The sequence below is a fragment of the Dipodomys merriami genome, unplaced genomic scaffold, assembly GCF_024711535.1.
Source record: "Dipodomys merriami isolate MVZ:Mamm:240054 unplaced genomic scaffold, mDipMer1.0.p SCAF_52, whole genome shotgun sequence".
Lineage (NCBI taxonomy): Eukaryota > Metazoa > Chordata > Mammalia > Rodentia > Heteromyidae > Dipodomys > Dipodomys merriami.
The window spans coordinates 5,732,047-5,738,479 of NW_027206091.1; positions in this window are offsets into that span (position 1 = coordinate 5,732,047).

A 6,433-nucleotide genomic window follows, 5' to 3' on the forward strand; every position below is an offset into this window, starting at 1 on the left:
CTCATGACATAGGCAGTCTCCCTTGGCTTTTTTGCTCAAGGCTGGCACTCTATCACTTGAGCCACAGTGCCACTTCTGGCTTTTTGATGATGAATTGAAGATAAAAATCTCATGGACTTGTCTGCTAGGGCTGAGTTCAAGTTGCCATCCGCTTATTTCAAATTCCTAAGTAGCTCAGATTTTAGGCATGAGCCACCAAAAAGCCAGAAGTGGAACTGTGACGTAAGTGGTGCCAGTCTTTTTTTTTTTTTTTTGTCAGTAGTGGAGCTTGAACTCTGGGCCTGGGCGCTGTCCCTCAGCTCTTCAGCTCAAGGCTAGTGCTCTACCACTTGAGCCATAGCACCACTTCTTGCTTTCTCTGCTTATGTGGTGCTGAGGAATTGAACCCAGGGCCTCATGCATGCAAGGCAAGCACTCTACCACTGAGCCACCTTTCCAGCCTGTGGTGACAGTCTTGAGCAAAAAGGTTCAAGGACAGTGCCCAAGCTAGTTCCAAAGCTCGATCCTGAGATCTCAGCCACTTGAGTAGCTAGGATTACAGGCATGAACTACCATCTCCCAACCTTGCCTGTCTTTATTTATTTATTTATTTTTCCAGATAAGGTCTCACTATGGTGCCCTGGCTGGCCTTGAACTCAAGATCCTCTTGCAGCTGGGTGCTGGTGGTTCATGCCTGTAACCCTCGCTATTCAGGAGGCTGAGATCTGAGGATCACAGTTCAAAGCCAGCTTGGACAGGAAAGTCCGTGAGATTCTAATCTCCAATAAACCACCAGAAAACCGGAAGTGGTGCTGTGGCTCAGGTGGTAGAGCACTCGCCTTGAGCTAAAGAGCTGAGGGACAGCTTCCAGGCCCAGAATTCAAGCCCCATGATGGACAAAAATAAAAAAGATCCTCTTGCCTCAAACTTCCAAGGACTGGGATTATAGATAAGTACTTTGAGGCCTGGTGAGAAATTATTATTAGGGCTTATTTATCAAAGTCTGGATTCACGGGGGCTTACTCATTAGAATAAGTAAGGTTTGTTGTCAGCATAGGAGGAAAGCTACAAAGGAGTCACAAGGATAAAGTGCTAATGTGCAACTATAAAACCCAAGACAATTTTCTTGATCTGGCTGTTTCATCACTTCATCCTATCGGAGGAAGACAATCAAGGGCACCAGCTCAGAGAAAATTATACAGAAGCAGCTGCACTTAGATCAAACTTCACAATTCACCAACGGGGGCAGAGAGGCTGAAATGCCTTCATTCCCTCTAGGAACCACTGTTGTTAGGAACTTGAGGGCAGCGAGCTAAGGGTTCTCCAGGGGACATAGAAGCCAACCTTCATAGGAAAGAACAAAGCAAAAAGAGGGTATGGAATGTAAGGGCAGCTTCCTGCCAGGAATGAGGCTAGCACTTGTGTTCTTGGCAAAGCATCAGCGGGTGGCTGAGCACAGTGGTACATGTCTGTAATCCTGGCATTTGTGGTGGTGGGGAAAACAGAAGCAGAAAGTTCATGAGTTCTAGACTAGGTAGGATTAAATAGTAAGTTCAAGGCCAGCCCAGCCTACAAAGATAGACCTTGTCTATCAGAATTTTCACTAGGCACTAGTGGCTCAACACCTGTCATCCTGGCTACTCAGGAGGCTGAGATTTGAGTATCACAGTTCAAAGCCAGCCCGGGCAGGAAAGTCCATAAGACTCTTATATCCAATGAACCACCAGAAAGCCAAAAGTGGCAGTGTGCTCCAAGTGGTAGAATACTAGCCTTGAACACAAAAACCTCAGGGACAGCACCCAGGCCCTGAGTTCAAACCCCACGACTGACAGAAAAAGTAAAGGAAGGTTGAGCACGGCATTAGTGTAATCCTAGCTACTCAGAAGATCGAGATCTGAGGATCATGGCTCATAGCCAGCTGAGGCAGAAAGTCCATGAGACTCTTACCTCTAATTAGCCAGCAAGAAGCTAGAACTAGAAGCCTCCTCAAGTAGTGGCGTGCTAGCATTGAATGAAAAAGCTAATCGAGAGCTCAAAGCTGTGAGTTCATGCCCCGGGACATAAATAAGGCACAAAAATAAAATGTAAATAAAGAGGCTGAGATCCAGAGGATCATAGTTTGAAGCCATCTCAGACAAATAAAAAAAAAAGCTCAATTTCCAAAATAACCAGCAAAAATCTGGTCTAGATATATGGCTCAAGCAGTAGAGCATCAGCCAAGCCAGTGCAAGCCCCTGAATTCAAACCTCAAAATAAATGAAAGAAAGAACAAGAAAGAAAGAAGGAAAGGAAAGAAGGAGAGAGAGAGAAACAAACAAGCAAAGAAGCACAGGATGCCAGAGGCTCACGCCTGTAATCGTAGCTACTCTGAAGGCTGAGATCTGAGGATCACGGTTCAAAGCCAGCCCCTGCAGGAAAGTCTGTGAGACTCTTATCTCCAATGAACCACCAGAAAACCAGAAGTAGCACTGTAGCTCAAGTGGTACAGTGCTTGCCTTGAGGTGAAGAGTTCGGGGACAGTACCCAGGCCCAGAGTTCAAGCCCCATGACTGCCAAAATCCAACCAAAAAAAAAAAGGAAAGAAAGAAAGGAAGGAAGGAAGGAAGAAAGAAAGAAGGAAAGAGGGAGGGAGGAAGGATTAAGCAGGGATTTGACCCCATTTTCCCAGGGCCTCATAGCTGAAGGCTCAGTCCTGACCCTCCTGACCTTTTGTAAGCCCCGGAGGGGAGGGGAGTGTTTCTCTGGGAGCCTTAGTAAAAGGGAAAGGCCAGCCCCAGGGAAGCTTCCAACTCCTAGACTAGGCCAGTCGCTGGTTTGAGAACCCTGATGGTGGCCCTTTTCCCACAATCCTCAGAGCTGAGCAAACAGTATCCATGCCTGATTCACAGTTAGCTCCTCACACCTCAGAACTATAGGCCGTATTGGGGGATTCACTCCTAGTGGCTTGAACCAGGGCCTCAGCACTGTCCCTGAGCTCTCTTCTTTTTTTTTCCTTCAAGGCTAGTTAGTGCTCTACCACTTGAGCCATAGCTACACTTCTGGTTTTTTGAAGGTTCATTGGAGATAAGTCTCACAGACTTTGATGATGGGCTGACTTTGAACTTTGGTCCTCAGATCTCAGCCTCCTGAGCAGCTAGGTGTAAGCTACCAGTGCCCAGCAGAAATGGGCTTTTCTTGCAGATGTGCTACAAGTTATGGCTGTTTTTTTTTTTTTTTTTTTTTTTTTTTTTGTAGGTGGTGAGCCTTGAATTCTGGGCCTGGACACTGTCCCTCACCTCTTCAGCTCAAGGCTAGCACTCTACCACTTGAGCCACAGCGCCACTTCCAGTTTTCTGGTGGTTTATTAGAGATAAGAGTCTCACAGACTTTCCTGCCTGGGCTGGCTTTGACCTGTGATCCTCAGATCTCAGCCTCCTGAGTAGCTAGGATTCTGCCTGTCTGTTCTTCATCCACTAACAGTTGGCTTCATGTGTTTCTATCCCTCCCTCTTGTTCCCCATCAACTCCCCTACCAATCTATCAGAATTTATGCTATTTTGGGGTTAGTCAAACACTATGACTTGAAAAAATGGTAGAGGGGGCTGGGAAGATGGCTCAGTGGTAGAGAGCACTTGCCTCACATGCATGAGGCCGTGGGCTCGATTCCTCACCATCACATAAGCACAAAAAAGGTGGAAGTGGTGCTGTGGCTCAAGTGGTAGAACGCTAGCCTTGAGCTGAAGAGCTGAGGGACAGCACCCAGGCCCAGAGTTCAGACTCTACAACCAATTAAAAAAAAAAAAAGTGGGTGGAGGTAGCTGCTGAACTTTCCGCCATTGGTTATCCAAAAGGTTTTTAGCAGGGGCATGGTGGCTCATGCCTGTAATCCTGGCTACTCAGGAGGCTGAGATTTGAGGATTGCAGTTTAAAGTAGCCTGATAACACCCCTGTCCCCCACACACACACAAAAAAAGAGAAATAAAGTCCCAGGCTCCAAGGTGATTAGATTTTCTTTTTTTTGGGAAGAGTTGGTCTTGGCACTTGAACTCTGGGCCTGGGTGCTGTCCCTCAGCTCTTCAGCTCAAGGTTAACGCTCTACCACTTGAGCCATAGCACTACTTCCAGCCTTTTCAATTTATGTGGTGCTGAGGAATCAAACCCAGGGCCTTGTGCATGTGAGGCAAGCACTCTACCACTGAGCCACCTTCCCAGCCCCTGAGGTGATTAGATTTTGAGGATGGTAACCACCAGTGGGTTATTCCATTGAAGAGTTCCTAGCTATTCAGAAGGAGCAGCCTAAGAGGTTGCTAGGGGGTATGATTGTGTTGCTATGGGCCTGATTAGGTTGTTTTGGGGGCGTGGTCAACTGGTTAAGGGCGTGGCTTCCTGCCTTAGGGTGTGGCATTGAAGGGTGTATTTTGAGCTACAGCCACCATTTCCTCTTGTCCCATTCTCTCTGCTTCCTGTCCACCATGAGTGGAGCCATTCTATTTTCCACACACTCTGCAACATGATGCTCAGCCCCTCACAGATCCACTGTGGTCATGCCAGGTAACCATGGACTGGAACTTTTGAGACTTTTTTGTGGGAGGTGAGTCGGATGATAGAATGGGATTTGAGCTCAGGGCATGGGCACTGACTCTGAGATTTTTTTGTTTTTGAGATTTTTTTGGTTTTGCTTGAGGGTGACTCTTTACCACTTCAGCCACAACTCCACTTCTGGCTTTTTGGTGGTTCATTAGAGATCAGAATCTCACAGATTTTCCTACCCAGGCTGGCTTTGAACTGTAACCCTCAGATCTGAGCATCCCTGAGTAGCTAGGATTATAGCTGTGAGCTACCACCCTGACCTGCATATGGGTTTGGGGCTTCATTCTACTATTCATCAACAGCAGTCCTAACACGCCCAGCCTTTGGTACCCAGGCTGTGGGGGATGGACAGTCCTTTTCCTTGACCTAGAGCCACAAGCAAAACAATTACAGTTGGGTCATAAGGCCTGACTCTTAGCATCCACCTTACACAGAAATCACAAACTAGGGCATAGTCCTCTAAAAGCAATGGCAGATGCTGAGAGGAACAAGGAGGAGCAGACTGGAGGAGCTGGGGTCTGGGAGATGCCTGTCTTGCCCACAGGACCCAGGGAAAGAGGGCAAAAGATGCTCCACCAGCCTGGGTTGGAGCTGCAGCTGGGCCCCACCCACGAAGCCAGGTTCTAGAATGTCACCAAAGCTCCTGTCTCTGGGTCCTGGACTAGATCCAGGGCTCCTGAGGAAGAGACTGTGGTGTGGAGCCGGCCGATTGAGCCACGCCCATCTGGAAGCTGGCACACACCCCTGCCCCCACCCCCATTTTCTGAAGACCCAACAGAGAGACACACCTAACCCTGCAGCCAACGCTCGGGAAGGCAGATTTGTACGAGTAAGTACAAGGTTCTGGAATTCTCGCCCGGTTGCCACACACTACATACACAGTGAAAATAATTGGGGGGGGGGTGGGATGGGAAGAGGGGAGGGTGGAGATTGTGCGATTGCTTAAGATGAGAAGCTGGGGTGTGTAACTTTCAAAGTTCTCAGCAAGCGCCACGTGTGGTTTGGGGGCGAAGGGAGGGGGACAAAGGATGCCCACCCACCCCCATCTCTCCCTCCATCAAAAAAGACAGGCTGTGTGGAAGAACTTGAGGCCCAGATCCCCACCCCACCCCCCCATTCCAGCCTGGTGGGAGTCGGGGAGCCACACCCACACAGCCCCAGGCAGTGGCGATGGTGGCTTCTGTGGCAGCACGCCTGGCCTGGCAGTGTCTAATGAGGCGCAGAGCCATTGCCAAACCTCCCATCCCCCACCCAGGCTGCATCCCCCTCCTCCACTCCCCCCCCTTCCAGGTCCCAAGGGAGGAGGGGACAACCTGGAGAACTGTCACCCAGCCCACTGCACTCCCCCACGCTCTCTGGGAACCTAAGAAACTGGGCTGCTGGCTCAGACCCACAGAGTCCCCCCCCTCCCTCGACACCCCCATGGGTGGGTCTTTCCCTAAGGGCCCAAATGACTCAACTTCCCCAGGCCCAACGGCTTCACCGGAAGGCACCGCCCTCTCCAGCAAAGCCTCCTTTGTTCCCAAGTCTTCTTGCTTCACCATCCTCACCCTCCTCGGCTTTGCGCTTTACAAACTCCAATCCTGTGGATTTTTTCTTTTTTTAAGAGCACCATGGCCCACAGGTGGGCAAATGGGCAAATGGGTGGGTGCCCCCCCACCCCCAACGTGGTCTGACACTACTGAAATTTGGAGCAGGTTTTTCCTGCTTCCTCTGCTCTTGGAAGGAAGCCTCCGGGGCTCCCATCTTTTTAGATATCCCGGGGAAAATCCTCTCTCCCCCTGCAGCCCGGCCCAGCTTAGGAATCCCGGGTGTACACCAAAAAGGGCGGTGGGGGGGGGGGAGAAAAAAGAAAAGAAAAAGAGAAGGAGAGGGGCTTTGGTTTA